This window comes from Chinchilla lanigera, unplaced genomic scaffold, assembly GCF_000276665.1.
Source record: "Chinchilla lanigera isolate Chin_1 unplaced genomic scaffold, ChiLan1.0 scaffold00070, whole genome shotgun sequence".
Taxonomy (NCBI): domain Eukaryota; kingdom Metazoa; phylum Chordata; class Mammalia; order Rodentia; family Chinchillidae; genus Chinchilla; species Chinchilla lanigera.
In genome coordinates this window covers 9,898,574-9,920,731 of record NW_004955471.1, presented here as the reverse complement: position 1 = coordinate 9,920,731, position 22,158 = coordinate 9,898,574, and the positions used below count along the sequence as shown (strand labels likewise).

General features: G+C 40.4%; 1 long non-coding RNA gene across 1 annotated transcript in view; it reads right to left on the bottom strand.

Moving 5' to 3' along the window:
* Window positions 1-3,600: 3,600 nt before the first annotated feature.
* Window positions 3,601-22,158, bottom strand: part of LOC102010990 — a 36,339-nt gene continuing 17,781 nt past the window's right edge. Inside the window, exons 2-6 of the long non-coding RNA XR_263532.2 lie at window positions 13,669-13,774; window positions 13,386-13,488; window positions 12,212-12,334; window positions 10,582-10,710; window positions 3,601-3,910 (exon numbers count right to left, since the gene is read on the bottom strand). This is a non-coding gene — a long non-coding RNA (uncharacterized LOC102010990). The remainder of the gene's footprint in view (window positions 3,911-10,581; window positions 10,711-12,211; window positions 12,335-13,385; window positions 13,489-13,668; window positions 13,775-22,158) is intronic.

The following is a 22,158-nucleotide window of genomic DNA, read 5'->3' as shown; positions in this document are numbered from 1 at the left end:
GAAAAATCCTTTAATATACTTATTTCTTCAAGTGTTTTACCTGTTTATTTTCCAGTAGGTTTAGTGCTTCTGTTTTAACATTTAGATTTTTGATCCATTTTGATTTTAATAGGTCCAGTTTCAATCTTTTGCCAAAAGGCAATCTGTTTTCCCAGCACCACTTTTTCCTCCAGCGTACGCTTTTGGCCACTTTATTGAAGATCTGATAGCTGCCAATGTGTCTGGGGATGTTCCTCAGCCCTCCACTCTGTTCCACTGCAGCCTACATCTGATTTTGTTCTAGCATCATGCCACTTCCATCGCTGCTGGTTTGTAGTATAGCTTGAACTCAGGCCCTTTCATGCCTCCTGCTTTGGTCTTGTTGCCCAAAACTGCTTTTGCTATTCTGGGGCTCTTCTGGTGCTGCATGAACTTACCACTGTTTCTTCTAGTTCTGGAAAGTATGCTCTTGGTATCTTCATGGGGCTCCTTTGAATGTGTGTAGATCCTTTGGGAGTGTGACATTTTGATACTGTTGGTTCTGCCTGTCCAAGATCCTGATTTATAGGGACTGTTGCTGCTTCTGTGTAGCACAGAAGCTGAACTGTGTGCAGTACTTTCCTTTTCTGTCACCTTGGCATCACTTTTTCTGCCTGTGTCACATCCCTTTTTGGCACAGAGTTGCCCTAGGGGCAACTTCTCATGATCTTCACTTGCTACCAGGTGTACACTTGGTAACTATATCCTTGTCATCCAGAAGGGTCTGCATCATACCCGGCCAATTCATGGTAACGATGGGAGTTCAGACTATTACAACACAAAAGACTGAGAGCAATTTCACTGAAAACAAAGCCTAGGGCATTTTAAGTAGTGTCATAAGCTAATTGAAGAGGTGTGGAGGTATTCAGGAGCAGGCTGGTCAAGGTGACTAAGTCATCTGTGCTTTCTCAGGTGTAATGGTTATTAGGGTTCTCTCCTCAAAGGGAGATTGGAAGGTAAGGGCACCTGTTTTCTTGTCAGATACATCAAGTGGGAGGAATTTCAGGTCTTTGAGAAAGATATTCCTAGCTTGCAAAACTGGGAAGATGCTTCAAGATTTATATCTCAAAGTGGCAGAAGTAGGGTAAATAGCTGCAAGCTTTCTAAACTAACTGTTCTGAGGAACAGGAAAGTCAGAAGACAACCTGTTTACTGATAAATCATTGAAGGGAACATGGAGGCTGCTTTATCTGTCTTTCTCTAAGCTGAAATAACTGAATTTTTTCTGTCTAATTTACTTCAATGTACTTTTTACATTCAGGAGTCCCATTTTAAGTTTCTAAACTTTATAAGTAGCTTTTCAAATTAGCTCTTAGTGTCACAGAAACTCTCCACTGTATGAGATGTTAAAGTACAGACTATATTGCTGGATACTTGAAGGTCAATCAGTCCAGAACAGGAATCTGAGCAAGAACAAAAATCTTTCACTGCATTTCAAAGGAAGAAAATTCTATTCTTTCTCTTTTGAATTGAGCTAATGAGAACAACTGGCTCGTCATGCTTGCATGCTTCCTGCAAGAGAAAACCAGTCAGGAGTGACAAATATTATCGCAGCATTAAGGCAAAGAGGCTTTTGACAGGAAGAAGGGGTCCAGAGCAGCCAGAGGAACAGCAGTGACTTTTTTTTTTTTACACAACAAAGCTCTTAGGAAAATCGAATGGCTCTATGTTTTCATCAGTCAGATTGGCTCTCTGATCTCTTTGGCAGTACAAACGCTGGGGAATGAAGAACGCGAGTCAGAAGGCATTAATAACTGAGTCGTAGAATCACTTGGGAGGTAAAAAGCACAGCGAGCACCGTGTATTAGAAAGGCCCCAGGGTAAGAGCCAAGTCTTTACAGAGAGCATGGTTTCACGGAGAATTTTAAACAATGCAGATTGAATAAGGTAGTGACCAAAAAGACATTTGAGTCTACAGAATAGAATTCAATAAAAGATTTTCTATAACTTCATGTGGAATAATTATAAATATGCAGATTTTCATTTTCTTGAAAATCATGTATTCAAGAACCAACAAAATGGTTGCTATCAATTTGAAAATCATAATAGAAGCATATCAAATTTAGCTTTTTGAAAAGAATAAGCTGTTTCAATTGCCCAGGCTAAACAATTAGATAGTTGAGGTAGGTATTCTAGATGGCTAATAAAGAGCTTTCATCATCTCTTGACTTTCTCCATTACCTTTCTTTAGTTTTTGCTGTGATAACAACACTTTCAGAAACATTCTCTCTGTTTACTTGGCAGTGAAGTGTGGACTATAGTTAGAGTTGTGAATAGTTAAAAAGAAGAACAGAACACGTCTAAAAGAAATGAAATAATAAACTTCCTCTCAAATATCATTCATTTTGTTTGGAGTTACAATTCAATTAGCACAAGTTTAGTCCAAGGGTAAGTCATTGCCATGAGTGAGAGAGAAATCACAAATACTCATTGCTGTGGGGTCCAAGTGGAAGTTCTTAAGAGATTCAAATTTCTGACTTTTAAAACAGATTATTTTGGCAGAGTAAATCTCTTGGGATCCCGAAACACAAAGCGCATTACCACCACCAACTAGTAACTGCAACAAATCAGAAACTTGAGAAGATGAACACAGATGAAACCGTTTACTGTTTGAAAAGGGAGATTTCCAATGAAAAGGGAGATTTCCTGTGCTACTTAATGGAAATATTTGTATCTCTCTGATGTTTTTCAGGCTGCAGAAGACTCTCTAGGACAATGTAGTCTATCTGCTAGTATGATATTCAAAAACGTTTAATTCTTTTTTTAATGATAATGTCACTGGGCAGTAACTCCCATGCAGTTAGATGTGCCCAGTTGTGTCTCAGGACGCTGAAGAGTGTGCTCAGACAAGGGAGGTTAAGAGCAGGAGAAGTTTCGTGAAGCGAAAGGTCCTGAGAGGCAGGAGGCTCCCGAGAGAGGGCTGCTGCTGAGGCTCTTTACCCAGGGTATTTTATACAGTAAACCACATCGCAGGTCATCTAGGGTCAAAGTGCAATCAACCTGCAGGACTGCAATGGAGTCGCGTGGCTACTGTAGTCCAGTAGGAGAGCAGGCGGGTAGCAAGGGCACCGAGGGTGCAGGGAGAAGAGCAAAGGCGTTTCTGGAAAGGCTGGAGGGGCTCGGAGAGCTCTGGTCCGCTCTCCGCGTGCTCTTTGCGTTGTTTCTAGGCGTGTTGCGTTGTTCAGACTCACCTGGCGGACGGTGCGGGTTACAGCCCACCTCTGAGCCGCTGTTTCCCTCTCTGGGGAGGCTGCAGGCCTGGCCTGGTGTCTGCAGCTTGGGAAGAGTTTCTCTCAGCTCAGCCCTGGGGCACAGGCTGCTTCGCGCATCTCTGTTCCAGCTCTGTCTCAGGCTTGGCCTCTTTCTACCTGCCTATCGATCTCTGCCTAACTTACCTATTCGTTATCATTATGCTTTGCAGCAGATATCAGTGAGGTGTAAAACACAGTCCCTAAATTTGGTTCATAATTGTTGAACAAAAATGTATGAAAATGCATGAATACAAGTATGGAGTTGCAAGGACAACAATTTGGCAATGCTGAAATATCTTTTTCATTATCAATAGATTAAGATTAACTCATCTTCTGTTTATTTAAGCAGACCAAAATAAATAGTTGCATTCTACCATGCTCAAAGCCCGTTCATGGAGAGGTCAGAGTACTGATTCATGAGGAGACATTGGTCAGTCATCCCGGAGGCTCCTCCTCATGTGTGTCCTCACTGGTCTCACAGAGATACTGTACAGTCTTTCCAGCACAGACTCCAGCATTAGCCAAACGTGGTAAGCTTGGGATGCTCTCCCCATTAGGCGAGTGTAGGCCAGTCTGCCCGTGTGTACAGATGAGGTCATATGGATATTCATTTCTTTTTTCACCAGCCAAGAGCTCGCTGCCTAATGGACAGGGAAACCAATAAGAGTTTAATAACAAAGGCAGCCAAAAAATCACCAGGAGCGAATAGAGGAAAACGATTAACTTTGCCCCCCCTCGGTCTGCTACTGTGGAATGGACAGATGCAATCCAGTCTCTGGTCCTTTACTGTAGATCGTGGGACACTGCACTCTGGGTGAATCCATGCCAGTGGAACACAGCACAGACAGAAAAGGGTGCCAGGGTGACAGGATCACAAAGCCCTGTACACAGCTCACAGCACACCATAGTGGCGGCCCCGTCACCCAGGCTTTGGAATTAAAAGGATCTGCACCTCAACCCAGGTGCCTCTCCTGAATCTCCAGCTGGGATGGACAGGAATGATTGCAGGGCGCTGAGTCGTGCCAGCGGCTCTCAGCGTGCACGCCTGTCCCAGGATTCATTCTTAATGAATGAGTGAAATGCAGTACATATTTCTGAGCCCTTAATGAGGCGGGAGTTGGGTGGAGGGGATTGAAGGCCGGGCTAGGACAGTGATGGCGAACCTCATAGAGGCAGAGTGCTCAAGCTGCAACCCCAAACCCACCCACGTATTTATTGCAAAGTGCCTAACCTTCAGTTAAAGCTGAAAGTTCAGCGCTGGGCTGCTGGGGCGAAAGGGCTCCAGTGTGGGCGGAGGGCTCCGCGGTGATCCGATTTGCATGCGCTCTTGCCTGGAGCCTCACGGAGCTCTAGGGTGTTCCTTGTTTTATTTTTCACCTCTCTTAGGGCAGTGGAAGGAGGAATGGTCGTAGGGTAGTGTTTAGAATTAAGGGAATGGAAGGCAGCTCGTGTCTGTCTGAGCAAAGTCCACGGGCCTGAGACGACTGCTGTCTGGAGACCTGATGGGGGAAGGGCAAAAGTTACCCTTTTGTGGGCAGGTGAGGTGGAGCGCTTCTTTTCCAGAGGAGTTATGTTTTATTTCAGGGAATTTGGGACCTGTGATTTCAAAAGATCATTGACTGAACCAGCTGGCATCTTTTGCATGTGTACATTCTTAAAACACGTGTTTTAAACTCTCCCTGAGTGCATTCTGGGAGCCCTTCCTGAAAAACTAGCTTAAGTGTTTTGTTACCTAGGAAACTTCTGACCGGGGGTGTCCAGGCTTTAGCTGATTTCAGATTCATTGTTATCAACCGCTTCTAGGCACATTGAAATCACCTCTCTAAATTACTGATCTTGGGCACGCATGAATTTAACAACTGATGAAATCACTGCTTCAGCTCCACAGCTGCATCTAACCCAACCGCCCTCCCACTCACGCGCGCTCCTCCTCCTCTCTAAGGCTCCGCATCTCTGTGAGCCTTGCTCTTGCCTCCTTTCCTCTTAGACTGAGTAGGATGAATAGGGTTCAGCATATTTTGCAACAGCCAAAGTTAGGTGAAATTTTAATATTTTCTTCCATTTTTTTTTTTTTCCTTTTTCCTTCTCCAAAATGGCATAGTAATGCGTCTTGTTTCAGTGTGGAATGGAGACTATTCAAACTGTACCAAGCACAGGTTATCCTGTATGCTCTAAGAGATTTATATTAGACCTCATCTACTGGCTGTTTAGATTTTCCCAGATCTTGAACACATAGAGTTGACACTGCAGATGCTGAAATGCCCTCGTGTTTTAGGGAGTGGAAACTGAAGCCACAGCATGTAACAGAAACAAAGTCCAAATCATCAGCCTGATATTTCACTGCAATCTTTGTCCCAAAAGGCGGGTTTCACAGTATGCATCAGGGAAGCTGCACTGTCAGAGTACTTGTCTGGTGAGCCTCCTAAGGGGTTAATAAAGCTTCCCTCTGGGTGGGTCACGGAGACACGGCCTTGGGAACACACCTGCAGCCCTTTCCTCTTGAGGTCTGCCCCACTGTTCTCTTCGGGATGCATGATTTGAGCAACCTGGTCCGGCCATGCTTGTCTGCCACCACCATCCTGCCTTAAAACCAGCTGATCCTTCAGCACTGGGATCCGAATAAACCTCCCCTCAGGATGTGTCTGGCATTTGTCCCAGCAACAGGAAATCCAGCCAAGGCACAGTGGATTTTATGAAATAAGTTAATGTTTAAAAAGATGCTTAAATAAGAGTATTCAGAAGTTTGATTGTTAGATCTTTGCCAGAAAAAATTTTTCAATACCTTGATTAGTTAAAATGTTTACTTGTATTTTTACAGAGCAGTACATGGCTTGATTTTGCATAGACTAGGTTCTTTTAGTAATCTTTAGAGGGAAAAATTAAATACATGCAGATATATGTGTATCCTATAGATACATACATATATATACATATATACACACATACATATACAAATATATACATATATACACATATATACATATATACACACATACATATACAAATATATACATATATACACATATATACATATACACACACATATACATATACAAACATATTTAAAGGTAACTAAAAATAGTAAAATTGGGAATCTGATTTATATTCATCTCAAAGGTAATGGCAAATAATGCTTCTAAGAGGTGCAGGGATGCGATATCATGATTATTACTACCTTGTGATACAGTATATACAGAAATATAAACAGTTCTGGGCAACAAACAATCTGTCTAGAGAAACAGTAACAAAAGCGCTGGATGAGAAGTCATAAGACCACTCTTGTTGACCTTCTGCTCTTCGTACTTAAACTACCTGAGCAGTCAGTGCTTTAAGCCCTGTAGGTATCTGTTTTCACTTGAACAGAACAAGGAACTTTGACAGTCTCCTGAGCATTTACCTTCTATGAAGGTTTGTGTCTTTATAATAAAGTAATGGGAGATACTCAGCCTTTATCAGTATAAAGCTAATAATTCTAAATGGATTCAGTTTTTAAAAAAGAAACTTACAAATGTCATTTTCAAGCACAAGAAAAGACAGAAATAATCATGAAAGGAAATCATCTTTCTTTTGAATCTTTTCTGAAAAACTTAGGAGGCTTAATACAGGCATACGAAATGCTGATTAACACATTGTAGACTATATTATGGTTCACCACTGGCTCTTTGTAGAGAAGAGAATGAAACATCTAGGGTCACCTGAAAAGGAGCACAGGCTGCTAATTGGAAGAAGTAGGCGATTTTGTGGTAGATGATTTAAAAGAAAGAAAATCAGCTGCCAAAAAACATGTTCATGATTATTTCTTGGAAGACAAGAGACATTAGCTACCCAGTGGTGAGTTAAAGTTTAGTGAGGAAGAAAGGCTCTCTGAATGTGGTTTGGGATAAATAAGTAATTTACTACAAAACAGATTGCCCTGAATGATGCCAAATCCAAGGGAAAGTCAGGGCTCATGATAAATACACACATACATCTAGAAATACAACTTAAACTAAGGGACTCACTCAGATAAATATCTTTACATAAGAACTTACTGTATAAGCACGTTGGATTCATTGTTACTGGTCAAGATGAATGTGGTTAGATTTATTATGATGTTAAATGCAATAGATACCCAAACACTAGTAGTCCCTTTTGCTGTCCTTGGTGCTAGGGGTAAAACCAAGTACTGCTTACCATGAAACTGATGCTCAGATGAGAGAAAAACTACAAAGAGCCTTCATTAATTCACGAGTCACTTTGCCCCAAATGTTTGACCAATGAGAAAGCAGCAAAACTTTTGTTATACATTTATATTCAACATTGAGCTAAAGTTGGTTTTTTTATATGCCCTGCTATGGATTTCTATGTTGACTAGAAAATAATAAATGATATAAAAGATTGCCTGCCTTCCTTCCATCCTTCTTTCTTTCCTTTCTTTCTTCCCACAGGACATTTCTAACTGGTATTTACAGGCAATGGGGGAAAGAAGATAGTTTCATAGTTGTCACTGGATTGCTTTACCTTTCACCATCCTGGAAAGCTAGATAGACACTACTTCCGGCTCTTGGTACAGTTCATGTCTCACCAATTAAGGGAAAATTTACACTGAGTGAAAGATGGACTATTTTGGGATTACCTTTTTCGGTATTTGTAAATGAAAACCTACATTCTGGAGGGGAAAAGAAACACAAACATGAAATGCTAGCTTAAAATTTAAAGTTCCTATGAAACAACTCATTGATGCAGTTTATAAGATTTTTTGAGAGAAATTAATGGTAGTATATTGGTCAGGAGTTGAGTATCTTGGGTCACAGAGGAGAAAATAGAAACTAGAGCTTCTGAGCATCTCACTCCAGGGCTGTTAGATAACTGACAACCAAAGTGCACACCCCAGGGCCTAGCTCTGTGCTCATGTGTTTGCACAAGTGACCTTTAGCCATTGTGTGAGAGAACAAGTATTACCACCTTTACCAGCAAAATGGCGCATTTAATGATATACTAAGTTATATAATGAGTCGAGGAGTAGTTACTCTCAATATAGTAATGCACACACTGAACACTTTCTCAAAGATCAGTTACCATGTAACTGATGATTGAAGTATCTGGTGATTGAAGCCAAGGCCTCGCACTGAGTTACATCCCCAGCTTTTTTGTTTCTTTAATTTTGAGTCAGGATATTACTGAATAGTTAAGTTGCCCAGACTGCTCTCAAATTTGTGATCCTCTTCTGCCAACTTCCCAGAGCGCTGGAAAGACAGATGTGTGCCACCACACCCAGCAATGTTAGAACATATTAATTGGGTGTTAGCATGATGACCTGACTTTTATGTACATATTTTGTTATTAAAACATCTATTATAAGTCAGAAGTTACAAAAGATACTCACCTGAATATTCAAATGAATGCAGAGATAAATTCAGGAGAACTCAACTATTATGTTTTGTTTTGTTTTGTTTTGTTTTTTTTTGGGTTTTCTCCGGTACCGGGAACTGAACTCACGAACTTGCGCTTGCCAGGCAGGCGCTTTGCCGCTGAGCTAAATCCCCAGCCCCTAGAACTCAACTATTATGAAGAATAAAGTATATATGTTAAGAAGCTCTTATTAAAATATTTTTAGAAAATATGGATATATTAGACAAAATTATCTTATTTCTTGACATTTATTGAATAGGCCATAAAACAAAATTCAGAGCCTAGGCTCAAACAGATGACAGATATGTAGATCAAGATTCCCACAGCTAAAGGCTGTCTTTCTTTAAGTAAGTAGAAGTAGATCCAAATTTTCCCTCTTACTTGGGATCCGATGGAGCATTCATTAACTGATAGAAATCTTGAGTTCCACTACATTTCAACACTCTGGGAAATTGACTGAATTTAGTCTTTAGTCTTAAATTTGTCTTTTAGACCTTCATCATCAGTCTCTTTTGGTCAGATTAATAGAACTTGAGTCTAAGATAAGAGGTTCACTGATTGAATAGTTTGGTAACACTGTACTCGGTCTTTTAAATTCACTGTGTTTTCCCCAGTCAAGTTCAATATTATATTTGAGGTTAATTTAGTGATATAGCAAGTGAAATCCACAGTGTAGAATAATGTAGAAAATGATCCAAAATAAATGACTAAAGTGGATGGGGGATTTTATATGACTTAAGTGGGGAAGATGTTATATTATATCAGTAAAATTATAAGAATCAGTAAAATTATAAGAAGGACTGTTTAGAGTTAAAATTTATGTAAAAGTGAAACATATATATGTTAAAAAATGGGTGAACTCTATCATGCCCCACATACTTTAATTATTTTGAGATGTCAAAACTAAAAAGATATATGTGAAAGGTGATAGCTTGCATGGGAAACAAGCAGATAAAGAGACTATCTGAGTCTTCTCCTTCCTGATTGTGTCACGAAGAACATACAGGAAATACTGAAAATCTTATTTCCTATTTATCTACATGTTGTTGAGCTTTTGTCCACAGCATTTATAAGGAGTCATCCTTCTTTAACTTATTTTGGTTTATATTACAGAAAATATAACACAGAAGAAAACTGAAAAATTTTCTTTTTGGATGTTCAGCCAACATTCTGAAGAAATCAATATGCTGCATAAATACATAGACCTATAAACGATGGCATTTTCTGCTTCAGGGCAGCACAACATAATAGAATATTGCATTTTATCATTCTGTAACTAACCAATCACTGCTATTTCAGTTGTCCCCAGCCTTCAACTATTCCAAAATTTTTTGAGGTGTATAGGTATATATCTATTTACAAATCTATATCACTATATTTCTGCATAGACACTTAGATAAAAGTGGCTATATATTTTTTCTGAATAAGTTATAATGAGAATCATAACTGAGAAGATTCAAAGATGTATAGATTCTGTATACTAATAAATATTTTTACAAAGCTCTCCGAAGATACATCTATGGTTTAGATCTAAAATGTCCCCCAAGGGGGCTGGGGATTTAGCTCAGTGGCACAGCGCCTGCCTGGCAAGAGCGAGGTCATGAGTTTGATTTCTGGTACCGGAAAAAAACTCAAAAATTAATAAATAAAATAAAATAAAATGTCCCCCAAAAGTCTCGTGTGTTCATGTGCTTTGAGAAAGGGCAGGGTGGTATGGAGGGTTCACGTGACCCGCAGAATAACGCACTGTTCAGCTCATATTGTCCGCTGTGCTGCTGCGGGGTGAGGACCTCTGGGAGGATCTCAGCTGCTGGTGTGCGTTTGCCTCTCACCTTTGCTTTGAAAGTTGATTCTTATTAGAAATACTCCAGTCTTTAGAGAAGATATGAGCATATTGGAATGAGCTCGATAAACTACGTACTTTCACAATGCGTTAGTGAATAATCTTTCGAATCTCTGGCTGTTACGAGATTCAGTACCTCAGCCTCTTTTCTCATCACTGTTCCTCATAAACCTGCCACCGTTGGTTCCAGTCATTTGGTTCCAGTCCCTAAGGAGAAATAAAGGGGTCACCCGCTGTCATCCAAGATACAGCTTCTATTTTGATTTCTCAGGCATTGTGCCCATTGGTTCAAAAGAAGAAAATATGAAGAGATAGTTTACTGTAATCCCAAACTAAAGGTTAATTAAGATTTTGATTCTGTCTTTCCCTCTGTGAGGCTGTATCCAAGATTACAAAGAAAAACTTGCCAAGGCACATGTACGGTGTTACCTCCTTTTTAGGGAGAATGAAAACCTTATTATTTGTGCTTTTTAGAGCCATTATTGCAGCACCATTAAAGGTAAAATCCCACAGACATATATTTTTTCTGAAATGTTTAGCAGGGTTAGGTCATCACAGAATTGCAAGACTAAAAGTGACATGTTGAGAGAACCAAATTTTATACTGCCTGCAGACCGGTGGAAAAGGATCCCTACGGACACATAAAAGAGAGCTCTCTTTAAACTGGAATTTGTATCATATATTCACTTGAAATGAGTTTCAGACTAGGGCTCTCAAGAGCAAGTGTACGGAGGGAGCAGGTAAAATGGAATTAGGTTGTTCATCTATCCAGAAATTATTGCGAGAGCAGCTTCTTTTCAACTGGATAACATTTCAAAGTACTTAATGGACTGTAGCGTTCTAAAACCGAAGTTGTTTGGAAGAAGCTAAGAGAGCGCAGTTCCCTACCAAAGGACGTGCTTAAAATAGCCAGACTTCCTACAGCAGCACAGTGGATAATTGACTCTTTCTCTTTTTGGCTCTCTTTTTAGAAAAGTTTAAATTTGGCAGAGCTACAAACTAAAACTTGAGCTGTGAATACTGTTTATAATGGTTTCCAAGTCCCTTATAGAAGAAAAAGTTCATAGTTGTATGAGATGCTTCTTTTACTTATAGATAATCCAATCATCACCACCTTATAAAACACAAATTTTCAGAAATGATCCAACTGAGCCTTTGCATTGTACGTGACCCCCTATGCTAATAATATATTTAACACTAGTTGCAATCATGTTTTCTGTTTCTTTTGCAATAGGGAGAAAATATTTCATACAAATAGAATTTGTAGCTTTGCAGATAACATCGATGATACAAAACATACAGTAGTTAAAAATGACTTTCAGCTTCACTGACATAGACTGTGGCAGATAGCTTCTCTCCCACACTATCACTAAGGGAAAGAACTAGGTAATTTATAGAATTAAAATATTCCTTAAATACATCAAAGAGCTGAGATGGAAAAGAACAACAACATATTCTGATATCTAAACAAAAACCTCTGAACTCCAAGGGAAATTATAATATGAATACTGACTTGTGTGGCAAAAGTCCTGAAAGGAAGTTGTACTTATTAATTGTACTAAATTTTGGAAAATTTTAATGAATTACTGAAGGCCAAATTTGAAGATAGAGAAAAAATGTGTCACATGAGAAGTTCCCTGGTTGTGCTAGTTCCTGAAATGAAAACAAAACAAAACAAAAAAGAGCACACAAGTAAACCAACACAAACCTTGGGATAGGATGCAGTTATGGTGAAGTATTCAAACTTTCCAACGTAGACTTAGAAATGTGTAGTGCAGTTTCGGTGCAGCCAGGGTCCATTACAAGGAAAGAAGCAAGTTGTGGTGTTGAACTGAAGAAAGAAGAAGAAGACTGCACAGGATGGAGATGCCATGACCCCCACACCGACGATTAGGGGTGGGCCCTTCTGCTGAAGACCACCTTGCCCCACATAACTTGGTTTTCCACGGAGGTGAAATATTAGCCCACACCATCCAGTCATCTTACCTTTTAGTTATCCATCATATTTACCTTCAAGTTCTGAAAATCTTATACAATTTATTTGGTCTTAAAAGTCAACATTTTATTATAATTTTTTTAAATTGGAAAGGAGTTTTAATGTTTAAGACTGTTTAACGTGTTCAACAATTTAGCTGCTCAGGCTCCAATTTACCCTCAGAAGTGTGAACATGGCATTTCTCGTCAGCCCACAGATGGGAAGTGGGTCTGAATATGCTTCTGGCTACAGGCTCCCACTGGCTTTATCTCTTGCCTTGAGAATATTCTTAATAACCAAGTCGCTTTGGAAAAGGCAAGGTATAGTGGGAGGAGAAGCTACAGAGGTTGAATTAAATGAATACAAACATAATGGCACAAAGCTGAATTAAGTAAAGATAAGTCTTAACAAAGTTAATGACCTTCAGAAAGAAAGTCCAGTGGTTCTAAGAAAACACTGAAAATATCATGCAAAATCAAAGTGCTGTATTTTCTCATAATTCAGGTGAGACATGACAAAATCCTTCAGCAAAGCTCTTATAATAATCCATAGATTTCTTTTAAAATGCTGAAACACTACTAATTCTAAAAGTGATTTTGAAAATTCTAAGGTGTTCAAGAAGCTATATTTTGCTTAATTGACAATTTGTGTATGAAATGAGTAGAAAGAATAAGCACGTAACTTGGCCTTATGTCAGAGAAATGGGACAAATAATTACCTTTATTTTTTATTCCTAAAAATGTAGGCAGTAGGGGCTGGGGATATAGCTCAGTGGCATAAGCACCTGCCTGGCAGGCACAGGTCATGAGTTCGATCCCTGGTACAGCAAAAAAAATAAATAAATAAAAATAAAAAATAAAACAAATAAAATAAAAAAGTAGGCACTAGATAGTAGGTTATTTCTCACCTCTTTCCACCTCCAGAAGATGATTCTTCAATCATCTGGACTAGGAGGAATACCGAGCTGCATAAAATGCCACGGGGTTCTTTTCAGAAAACAGTAGACTGAACTATGCCAGAAACAAAGATTCAGTTTATAAAATGCTTAATGATGAATCTATTTTTTGTGTGAAGCAACTTAATTTTTTTCATCAGCCAAATCTCAATATTCTTAGAAAGTTTCCATGGCAGTGCCTGGGAACGGAACCCATGGCCCTGGCCGTTGTGTTTTGAATTTATCTGCTGCTCACCTTGTATGTCTGCCACAGGAGCACCTGGTGGATGGGACAAGGGTAGGTGGCCGAAAACAATGACAGGGGTTTCCTGATGGGACCATAACAGCTGTTTGTCAGGTGTCTGTTTAGAAAAAGATAGTGTATCAGGCCAGGCCAAGTGCTCCCTTAAAGATTAGATCGCACCCATTGGAATTTCCCATGGAGGGTTTCCAGTTCGCATGTGTAATTTGGTGGGTGGGGGTCTCACTGTAGTCCAGGATGGGCTCAAACTTACAATGGCCCTCCGGCCCCTTGGCCATGCTTCTAAAACTTTGATACAGATTTCATGCAATCTTAATCAAAACACCAATAGCATTCCTTACAGACCTACAGAAAACAATCCTTAAATTTATATGGAGCCAGAAGAGACCTAGAATAGCAAAGGCAAATCTGGGAAAAAAGAGCAAAGCAGGAGGCCTCACAACTCCTGCCTTGTTACTATAAAACTACAGTGATAAAAGCAGCATAGTACTGGCAAAAAAAAAAAAAAAAAAAAAAAAAAAAAAAAAAAAACGGACCTGAGGACCAGTGGAACAGATACAAGCACCACGACAAACATATCCAGCCACCTGATCTTTGACAAGGGGGCCAACATCTTCACTAGAAGAACGATATCTTCTTTAATAAATGGTGCTGGAAAAACTGGCTTTTCACATGGCAAAGACTAAAGACTGACCTCTCTCACCCTGCACTAAAGTAAAATTGAAATGGATCAAAGATCTAAATGTTAAAACAGGAACACTAAATTAGCTGGAAGAATAGGTAGAATTCCTGAAGACATAGGTGTGCACAAAGGCTTCATGAAAAAAACCCCAATTGCACATGACAAAGAATCAACACCTGGGATCACATCAAATTACAAAAGCATTTGCACAGAAAAAAAAAAAACAAAAACAAACACCAACGGGTTGAAGAGACAACCCACAGAATAGGAAAAAATTTTCACTAGTCTTCAGATGAAGAACTTATATCTAGAATCGATTAAAGAACCCCAAAAAAAAGCAAACCCCCCCACCACATTTCAAGGCCCAATCCAAAACTGAATAGACACTGCTCAGATGAAGTACGAATTGTGAATAAATTTGTTAAGGATGTTTAGTGTCAGTAGTCATTAAGAAATGCAAACTAAAACTCTGAGATTCCATCTCACTCCAGGAAGAATGGCTGTCATCAAGAAATCAACCAATAACAAATACTGCTGAAGCTGTGGGGGAAATAGGAATCCTTTGCCACTGTTGGTGAGTGTGTAAATTATTACAACCACTGTGGAAATGAGTATGGTGATTCCTCAAAAATAAAAACTACAAGTTCCATTTGACCCAGCTATTCCTCTTTTAGGTATCTTCCAAAAAATTTAAAGCATTTTATCACAGTGATATGTCCATACTTATGTTTATAGCAGCACAATTTATAATAATTAAATCTTGGAAGCAGCCCATATGTCCATCAACAGATGAATGGATAAAGAAAATGTGGTACTTATATACAGCGGAGTACTCCTTTGCCAAAAGGATAAACTTGAGTCATTTTTAGGAAAAATAGATGCATCACAAGACCATAATTTTGAGTGAAATAAATCAGACTTATAGGTTCAAATATTACATTTTTTCTCTTGTGTGAGAAACTAAAAGGGTAAATAAGGAGCAAAATAGAGGGTAGATGTTAGGGAATAGGAAGAACTTGTTCAAATGGGAAGGGGAGTGCCGGGGATGTAGCTCAGCGGCTCGAGCACCTGCCTGGCTAATGCAAGGTCCTGAGTTTGATTCCCAGTACAAAAAAAAAAAAAAAAAATGGGAAGGATTGTAAAGGAGAAGAGAAAGGGAAGAGATGAAGGTAAAGGGATTTAAAAAGAATAGAAGGAAAACATTGATAAAAGCTTTTGTAAGTGGGCAGGGTAAGAGGGTTGAAGGGAGGGAAAAGAAAAGGGAAAAATCAATTAATATATATTATGAACAGGTACAAATTTCGCATGATGAATGTGATCATTACATATGGCAAAAATGTACTAATAAAAAAAAGAATTACTGAAAGAAGGAGTAAGCAAAATGCAGATCTCCATGTAGCTACAAAGACGATGATAACAGCATTATTTGTGGTTTTCAAACAGGGATGGGGTGTTGTTCAGTGAGGCATGATGCTTTCCTATTATACGACACTGCAAGGAATACTCACCAAGAGCCATCAGGGTACAGGAGCAAAATAGCTGCATACTGTACCATCTCACAGCACGGAAGTGCACATGAGAATAGTGTGTGGTATGACCCCCACACAGTATTATCAAAATATCAACTAAAGGAAGTCCATACAATACAAAAATTGTCTTTCATAGAAACTTGAAAAGAGACATTTGAAATAATGAAAAAAATGACTTAGCCTCGCCTGACCTATTATTCTTCCAAAAGACCCATGTAAAAATATTTTATATATCCCATGTCAGTCACTGTCACAGCACACCTGCTGTCTCCCTAAATCACTTGTGTCTTAAAATACCTAGGTTCCTTTGCATTTAAAAGCAGAATAGAATGACAGCTTTTCTTCCCCGGGAAGTGGATGTGACTCGGAGAAGCTGCGAGTTCAAGGCTGGCTGCAGGAGGCTGGGGAGAGGGAAGGGGAGCAGCGGGTCCACAGGAGTTGGGTGATACTTAGGAGTCACATGTTCTGCTGCTCCTTCTCACAATAGGGTCACCAGAGTTGACAATAACATGATGAGTATCTAAAAAAAATAGAAAGAATTTTGAATGTTTTCACTACAAAAATTATAAATATCTGAGGAGACAGGTGTGTTCATCCTGAATTTAACAATACATAATGCATTAATGTCTCAAAATGTCTTGGGTTCATCCTAGAAATGTTCACTTTGTGTGTGTCAATTGAATTTAAACGTAAGTCTGAATAAACGACATTTTGGAGAAAACTACAGGAAGTTCAACAGGCTTAATAGGATCTTCTCTCAAGCAGTCTCCTTGTCACTACTTTGAGCATTTGTCTTGCAAAGTACTGGGAAGTGAATCTCTGTCCCTCTCACTGACCCACGTCCTCAGCCCTTCCTTATTTTTTATTTTGACTAAATTACTAAATTGCTCAGGCAGAGCTCAACACTGTGGTCCTACCTCAGCCTTCAAGAGTACTTGGGCTTACGGATTCTCACACAAGCACCATGGAGTGTATTATTTTTCCGGTCTACTCTTTCTGCTCCTACACAGGAATGAGCCACTGTACAGTGGCTCTTGCAGATGCTGTTCCTAAGTCTGCAATACCAGTGACTACCAAGAGAGTGATACTGGTATGCTCCCCGGGTGAGTCACCACGCTGCAGCTCAGGTCAGTTGGATTCTGCTCAGAGGGAAAGAAGAGCTCCTGCAGCTTCCTAGCAGGACACCAGCAAGACACCTCTGAGATGCGGCTCTGAGACATGGTATTTAAGACCCCATTTTAAAAATCCTTATATCTTCCAAGAACTTCTCTGTCCCTTCAATTTAAAAATAAAGCCCAGTGCAAACAAATGAGCTTTCTCTTTTGCTCCCTGGAGGAATGGAGATTGTGGTGGATTGACAACTGGTGGTCAAGTTGTAACCCCCAGCTGAACTGGACCAGCATGGTACTGGGTGTGGGAGGCCCACCTGAGGGTTGTTGCCAGCAGCATAAGAGGCAGAACTGGAGAAGAACAAGGGAAACTGTTGGGAGGCTGTTTGGAAGGTGTTGGGAAGTTGTATGGAGCTGCTTGTTCTCTTGGGCTATTTTGCTGGAGGACCTTCTTATGCTGACTTTCCTGATCAACTTGGTTATTCTCACTGGGACCTCATTGCTGCTGAGAATGGCTACCATTTGCAGGGGGAGCTCTGGTCCTCGCTCTGAGCATTACTTCCTGGCTCTGGAGGGGAAGATGGTGCACTGCTCAGTCTCCTGGAGAAACTTGCGGCTTTGGCTTTCCTGATGGGAACTCTGCTGTCTTCACCATCAGAGGAGCTCAGAACCTTGCTGCTGCTGAGGATGGTTGTGGTACTTTTCAGGAGAGTTCTGGTTCTTACTTTGAGCATCTCTTTCTGGCTCCAGTGCAGATCCCTCAGCCTGCTAGCACAGACACTTCATCCTGCTGGCACAGACTTCCTAGATTCCACCACTGACCTTTGGGCCTTCCCAGCACAGATCCATGAAATCAGCCTGCATGAGATATTGTTGTGGGCTCTGGGCCTCCAGTTGAACTCATGGGAGGCATTGTTATGGGCTCTAGATCTTCAGCTGGACTCATGCAAGACATTACTGTAGGATCCAGGCCCTCAGCTGGATTCTTTGGTCTTTATTGTGTGGGCATATTTCCTGCACTCTCTTTTTGTATATGATTCTTTGGGTGACTATTATAAATAATCTTATAAAATGTGCCCTGGATTACTTTGTTTTCCTTGCAAACCCCCAAGCTACAACAAAGATATAACATGAAAACACTGCTTGCCCATTCTCATTTTGTCATAGCTTTACAAATACACTCACACACATGCTCAGACATATAAAGAATACAAGCTTCCCCCAAACAACTCTGTCTTCACTTATCACAGGGTTTCTAAACCAGTCCAAAGGAACAAACAATTCCAATATATATATTTATGAAAAAATAAACATATTTCTACAATGAGATAAGAGAATAATGGTAGCAACGACACTGTATATCATTGTCTTGAAAGTAGTTATTCAGGATAAGGCAGAAATAAAAGGATTCTTACAAAAAAGAAACAAACAGGTAATAACACAAGCTTCTTTCTCCACAACTAATATCCTGTTCTCCCTTCTTTCTTTTCTTCCTTCCTGCTGATCACATTCATTAACCCAAGATTACCACAGCCCAGATGCATCCTTCATTTGCAGTTACAGATATACATACTCCCATGCATGGAATAAGAGACTCCCCTCACCCACCACAGCGGGAACGTTGGAAGCTACGTGCGCATGCGTGGATGTGCGCGTGCGCGTGCGTGTGCATGTGCTGTGGGAAGTAGAGACTGGGTGATATTCTATCTAATTCAACACCAAGTGGACCAAACTATTGTGCTCTCCTTTTGGAGGATGTAAGGAATCAGTGGGCATAGATACCGTGAGGCTAGATTGAGAAAGAGATTTGGGGAATGAAATTGCCATTTGCTAGGAAGGAGGAACATGTCTGACTTCTTAAAATGGCACTTAAGATAAGGACTAAAGCAAGGTGCAGATATCATGAGCAGGAACCATCTTTAATCCCAGTATTATCAAGAGGGAAGCCTCCATTGTGTCTCATCAAGAGACAACAACAAATTCTCACTGATGAGCGTTGAAGCTGACTTAAAAGTCTCTCACTGAGTTAGCTGACCTCAAAGATTGGGGAGTCATATTCTTTATAAAAATTAATCCTGTTTTGTGTTTTGCATTTGTTAAATCATCTCTGGAAATTAAGATAAAAATAATATTCTTGGAATACATTACAAACACTTTCACAGCCGGGCATCATGGCGCACTCCTGTAACCCAGCACTCGGAAGGTTGAGACAGGAGGATCCTTGTGAGTTAGAGGCCAGCTTGGACTACAAAGTGAGTTCAAGGCCAGCCTGAACTGCACAGCAAGAGCCTGTCTCAAAAATAAAAAAATAAATAAAAATAAAAATAAATAAAAAAACAAACATGTTCACAAACAGGTCACAGAGCACGTTTCTGGCATAAGGCATTTAAACTCCCTGTTAGAAATTCTCACCTATTCACAGGTACTTTTTTTGTTTTCATTCTGTTTCTATAACAGTCCAGTGCAAACACCTATGCTTTCTCTTTACTTCGAAGGAGGAAGACAAATAATATTGACACAATCTCTGCCTGTTTACAGTTACTCTCACGTGGTATTTGGTCATTGCCTCTTAGGTGAACTTGATCAAGGGATTAGTGAGTCCCTGTGAACACGTGAGAGAACAGCTATAATCTTCCCTGCTCGATAAAGGAGTCTGACAACACAAGCATGATTTACTGTCTTTATGGTGATAACTGCATGAATGCATTGTGTAGGTATTAATGCGCATTACAGCATAAATCACAGACACACAAGGGCTGCTATTTTGGGCAAACAAAGGAGCTTTGTGTGCTGGTTGTGAAAACTCGTCCTGTTGGGGTGAGCAGAGCTAATTCTGTCCAGCCTCAGCGAAGTGGGGCATGACTTCATTTCCAAGCAAGCGGCAAAGGTCAGCTCGTGCACCGTGCACCTCTGGGGAGTTTCAAAGATTCCACTTGGACCAATTCTTTCAGAAGAACACCTAAGGGACCTGAAAGAGTAAGTCTCTGAAAAGAAGCACGTGAGGGTTGGAGAGGGGTGAGGGGAGGTTTCGAACTATTCCTCTCCTCAAGCCAAAATTTGCAGTTTGCAAGAACCATCAACATGGAGATATTTTTAAAAAGTGAAAACAGAAAGCTTTGGGGCTTTCAGAGTGATTTTCACTGAAATCACAACATAGAAAAGCTCCAGTTTCCTCTTGAGGCCCAGAGGATTCTCTGGGCTCTTTTTTTAAATTGACATAAAAGGACAACGTCTCTGCAGACTGTTTTGGAAACCATTACTACGTGTGATGGGAGAGAAGCCATATTGTCAGTTCTGATGACTGTGATCAACGGGGCCTGCACTGGAAATTTAGTAAAATGTATAGCAGCAACATGGCCATGAATCTTAACAAGGCAGTTACAGGGAATTTCAGCAACTGATTATGGTTCCAGGTATTTTTTCTAGCCTACCTTGAATAAGATACAAAAACAAGTTTTTCTGAGCCTAGCTGCTGACTTTTTAATCAGGTGAAGTTGGTTTACTAAGTCCCTAGAAGAAGAAATGAACTGTATAACTCCATTGAAAACTGTAATGGGCAATCAAGCTGTGTGATGGCAGAATACCCGGCATAATCAAGACCACATGGCTAATCGCCATCTCTCTCTTCTCATGTGGACCAACAGGATTTTTTTTTTCTTAACAGGAATGGATTCTGATTTTATGTTTGATGAGATGCCAACAAATTCCAATACTGAAGAGACCTGAGAGAAATTCACAAACATCTTGTTCCTGAAAAAGAGATTACATATAAGGTGAGGGATGAAGAATAATGCTTCGAGCAATTAACCACACGAGGCTACATGACCACTAGAAAAATCTTGATTCTTTGTTTGAGAATCGTAGCTTGTCATTTGAAAGTCTATACTGAATCATTCAGACCTCCAAACCCGCTCTTTGACTATTAAATGTCAAGTATCATAAAGGCTATGGCCTTTCTAAAGATGATGTGGTATTTTAGTGGATAAAAGTGCTCTGGAAGATGGCAGAACTACGCACTGCATCCCTGCTGATGCTGCAGCCAGCCCCTGGCACCAAGGGACCCACAGAGGAGAAGGGGCACGAGGGAACCCTTGGCCACCAGCATCGATGCCAGCCCCCTGCATCATGCCACCCATACAGGAGGCAGGAACCCAAGGAACGCAAGCCCATGCACCCCACACCGAGGCAGAAGCACAGAGGTCACCTGTACCCCGTGGCCCTGCTGCCGCTACAAACCTATGGCCATGAGATCCTGGTGGAAGACAAGGGGACAGGGGCCAAAGGACCAAATTTCAGCCAGCACTGCTCCTGGCTTCTCCACAACACAGGGCCACAGAAGTGACAACCGAAAGATGAAACCAACACGCGGGTCGCCTAAGTGTCTTCACTAAAACTGTAGATCTCTTTGCTCTGGATAAGGCAGTTTGTGCGTGGTTCTTTGGGTTTATCAGCATCCCGTTGATATTTGACACCACTGTTGTCACTGAACTTACTGATGCAGTCAAAGTGACATAGTTGTTGCTCTTCATTGATGTTTCTGTATTCCAGACTCTGGATGATCTGGAGGGGGCGGTCATAAGTAATACTTTGGCTCACTCTTGAAGACTGGAGAATTGATCCAAAGAAGCTCCAAACCGCAGCACAAAAACCAAACACACCCACAAAATGGAAATATGAAAAGACAAGGCAGCTAAATATCTGCTGATACACTCAACTCCCTCCAAACCAGGTCAGGGGAGCTGAGGAGATGGAAAGCATAAGCCACACAGCCGAAAGTCTCAGAGGTATCAAGAGAGGTAAAACAGCTCAATAAGGCACTTGCTGAGTTTAAAGAAGATATAACTAATGAGATAATGGCTCGAGTGAAACAAATGATCAGCAAGTCTAGAGAACATACAAATAAAATTCTAGTGGAGCTAAAGAAAGAGATGCAAAAACAAGAATGCCCAGTGCAGAGAAGAATGGAAATCTATAAAAACATTCCAAGGAGAAATCCAGGAAATTAAAAAAATATGATTGAAGATACAGGCAGCTGAAGCTTCCAATGTGAAGACACAGTGTCAGATCGGGAGCTCAGGGTTGTGGTCACTGATCAGTGAATGAGCGATAACTTAAAAACAATGAACAAGCTTGAAAAAAGGATCCAACAGCTGCTAGATGACAC